The following is a 4,055-nucleotide window of genomic DNA, read 5'->3' as shown; positions in this document are numbered from 1 at the left end:
GAGCAAAGAAATCTACCTACTTATGATGGAGTGAATGAGGTCTATGTGTCTTTTGGATGCATTTGAAAAGGAGGTGCCAAAAAAAAAACCTTCCAAGCCTTGGATTGGGCACTGCGCGCTACACTCGCAAGATGGTGGGGTATGCAAAGGGGAGTTTTGATGATTGGCGCGAATGTAGGAAAATGATTTGAACACAATTTGGGAAGCTTAAGATGCGACTGACAGACAAGTATGATGGGCAGGATGATCCACGCATGCATCTGGCCAAGTGGACGCAAGCTTATGGAGAAAAGCCATAACCTGAGTGGGTTCACCTATTTTGTCATACCCTGGATGTTATCCCAATGAATTGGTATGTAGAAACAGAGCTCCTCCATGGGATAGGTGAATGGGACATCCTATGTGAAGGATTCATGATGACCTTCAGTTTTGAGGACAGATTTGATAGTATTGATGAAGCGCTACAAGAGGTGAAATCAACCATCTTTAGGATACCGCAAGATCCTTTAGACCTGACGCAGCCTGAATGGGATACTAAGCTGAGTTGCACGTTGGAATTTTATAATGTAATTGCTCAAGAAGAGGATGAAGATCCGTGGAAAATTAACATTCCAGATACAGAAGTCCACCGTGAGGTTCAAGGACCACAGATTGAGAACCCTGATATAACCGTGCCGGTGAGGACTAGACAGCTAAACATTGGTATGGAGGTAAAGCCCAAATTCGCGAAGATTGGAGACTACTGGGACGACGTGATGGTGGATAACGCCATTGAATTTCTCTGTGAATACCAGGACCTATTCCCTACCAAGTTTATAGATTTGAAAGGGATAATCGAAGATCTAGGAGTGATGAAGATCATGTTAAAACCTGACGCGAAGCCAGTTAAGCAGAGGCCTTACCACCTTAATCCGAAATACAAGGAGAAGGTCCACTTAGAGCTAGACAAAATGCTAGCAACAAGAATCATTGAGCCTGTGGAAGAGTCCGATTGGGTAAGCCCAATGGTGGTGCAAGAGAAGAAGCATAAGGATGAGATAAGGATATGCGTGGATCTCAGAAAACTAAATGACACTTGTGTGCATGATCCTTTCCCAACTCCATTCATAGATAAAGTGTTGGAAAATGTAGGTGGCCAAGAAGCATACTGCTTCACTGATGGGTTCTCTTGGTACCACCAAATCAAAATCATGTCGGAGGATAAGAGAAAGACAGCCTTCACAACTGAGTGGGGTTGTTTTCAATACACTGTAATGCCATTTGGGCTAAAGAATGCACCGGTTATATTTTCGTGCATGGTTGTTGCGACATTCAAGGAATATATTCATAAGTTCCTGGAAGTTTATTTTGATGATTGGACTGGTTAAGTGCCATGTAGCAAGCTTGCGCTTGATGCTGGATACCTGTCGAAGATACCAAATCGCACTCAACCTGAAGAAGTGTCTGTTTTTTGTTCCTTTTGGGAACCTATTGGGGCATGTGGTTTGTAGACAAGTGCTGATGGTAGACCCCATGAAGATTGCTGTAATTCTGAACTTGGAAGCACCACGGAGTGTGAAACAGCTACGTGCTACCCTGGGACATGGGGATATTACAGAAAGTTTATCAAAGGCTATGCCTAGATCACTACGCCGATAGAAAAATTGTTGAAAAAGGATGTCTCATTCTGCTGGAATGATGACTGTAAGAAAAGCTTGGATATATTAAAGGAAAAGATGGTTACCATGCTGATTTTAGTCTTCCTAAACTAGAAGAAAGAATTTCATGTACATGTTGATGCGTCATGTATAACACTGGTGGCAGTACTAATGCAGGATGGTGGAGAAGGCTTGGACCACCCTATCATTTTCACAAGTCACAGATTATCCAAAGTAGAGAAGAACAATTCCACCACTTAATGCGAGGGACTAGCTATGGTGTATGCACTCCAGAAGTATCGACACTACTTGCTAAGAGGTCACTTTAAGATGTACACGGATTACTATGCGCTGAAGTACTTGGTCAATAAGCTTGTGTTGGGGGGGCTGTGATGCAGGAAAGTGTTCCCTCTGCAGACAGAGGCAACCCCTCTAGCCCTAGAGTGTGTCTAGTCACAAACAAGGACAGATCAATAATAGCTTTCCTTAAACAGTCACAGTTGGAGGCCTACCTCAACTGGTGGTCGATGGAGTTCTGTTGCACTGCTCTAGCTTTTGCTTCCTTCTCCTAATGAGTAATCGACCTGAAACAATGCAAAGGAAATACGACAAAGAACGTAAACGGAACAACAATGATCTATTTACTCACACAGTCAAGAAGTCATTGGGTATCAAGTACATTACATACAAGACATAGGAAAACATCATTGATTGCATTAATAATGAAATAAGAGTAAGCTTACAACCAAAGTCTTGACGTCACAAGCATTCTCAAAGGGATCCAACCAGCATTTTCCTCAAGTATTCACTCTTTGAAGATGGATCTCCCAACATACAAGTCTCTCTCACTCATAAGTTTTACACAAGATTAAGGGCACTTCACAACCTTCCTCAAGCTATCAACAATCCCACACTCACACCAACTATCTAGAAAACTCACAAACACTAACATCACTGCTCCACTAGCCAACTATCAGTAACCATTCCAAAAACTAGCAGCACATAGCAATGGTGAGAGTTTAAATAGGAGAATGAGACTCCATGAAAGGTGGAAGAGTGAGCTTATCTCCAAGAAAGGTAGCACAAATGACGGAACAGCCATGCCAGAGAAAGGAGGGCGACATAAACTATGCCAACAACCAGGTCTGGAGTCATCTGGAAGGCCGACTGTTGGAACAAATTCACCCAATCTGGATCATCGCGGGTACATAACTGATCTTCTGCGTTGACATCACTATTGAATAACGTAGCTAGTCAGGTCATCGCTGAAGATTACAAGCGACCTTGCACTGGCACATAAAATCAGACCATTGCGGGAATCAGGTGTACTTCCGTGATGGCAGTGCTTCTGGACTGTTTAGGAGCACCCTTTAGCGCGTTTATTTAGCCAATAGATGTGATGAGGCAGATAACTTAGGAAAAGTGGGTCATTTGGCAACATCACAGAGCATTTGTCTAACATGAGCATGAATGATTTTGGACACATGACACAGTAGGAAGATTGGGATGAAGACAGTGACAAATTATTTTGTAACAGGGGCGCATCTGTAGATGGCTTCTATTGTTCCAAGAATATGATTTTGAAGTTGTTGTGAAGCCTGGATGATTGAACATGGGACCAGATCACCTATTGCGAATTGAGATTGGGGAGGAACCTATTAATTTGGAGGAAGGATTACATGACGTGTAGCTTTTTGCTGTGCATGTCACAGATGGACATTTCGAGGACATAATACATTTCCTAACAACAAGAACTGCGCCGGAAGGATACTCTGTCCAGCAAAAGAAGGAATTAGTGGTGTGCGCGATAGATTTCTCTGTCATTGTTGGGTATATATGCAATATGGGGAATGATGAGATACTGTGAAGGTATGTACCTGAGTTTGAATGAAGCAGCATCCTCACGGATGTTCATGGGGGTGACGCGGGAGGAGATTATGCAGGAAGAGCAACCACACAGAAGATTTTATGTGCAGGGTTGTGGTGGCCAACCCTTCATCAAGATTCAAAAGCCTATTGCAAGGTGTGCAACGTATGTCAAAGAACAGGTAGGCCATCGCAGAGGGATGAGATGCATTTGAATCCACAAATGAAGTTGCAACCTTTCAAAAAGTGGGCAATAGATTTTGTAGGACCTATTCATCCTCAAGGAAAGACAGGCACTGTTGGCTTATTGGGGCCTGACCCAGTTTCAGAGTTAATTTAGCCAAAAAAATCCCGGTACTACTAGCTCTTTCGGCAACAGTTCATAGAGCGCGGATTGAGATCTCACCCGAAGTAGAATGGGAGGGTGCTAGAACCAGGTTTCGCACCCTGGAGATGTCTGATGAGTTCAAGTGGTCTGCCGGTTGACCTTGCACGCAGGTTGCTTCGTGCACTTTCTCATACCTCGTAGCCTGATATACTGCCTTCGTGCAG

Source organism: Pinus tabuliformis, chromosome 4_2, assembly GCF_031772625.1.
Source record: "Pinus tabuliformis cultivar Carrire ecotype Pingquan chromosome 4_2, CPIR1, whole genome shotgun sequence".
NCBI classification, from domain to species: domain Eukaryota; kingdom Viridiplantae; phylum Streptophyta; class Pinopsida; order Pinales; family Pinaceae; genus Pinus; species Pinus tabuliformis.
The sequence above is the reverse complement of the archived record's forward strand: the minus strand, read 5'-3'. Positions refer to the sequence as shown.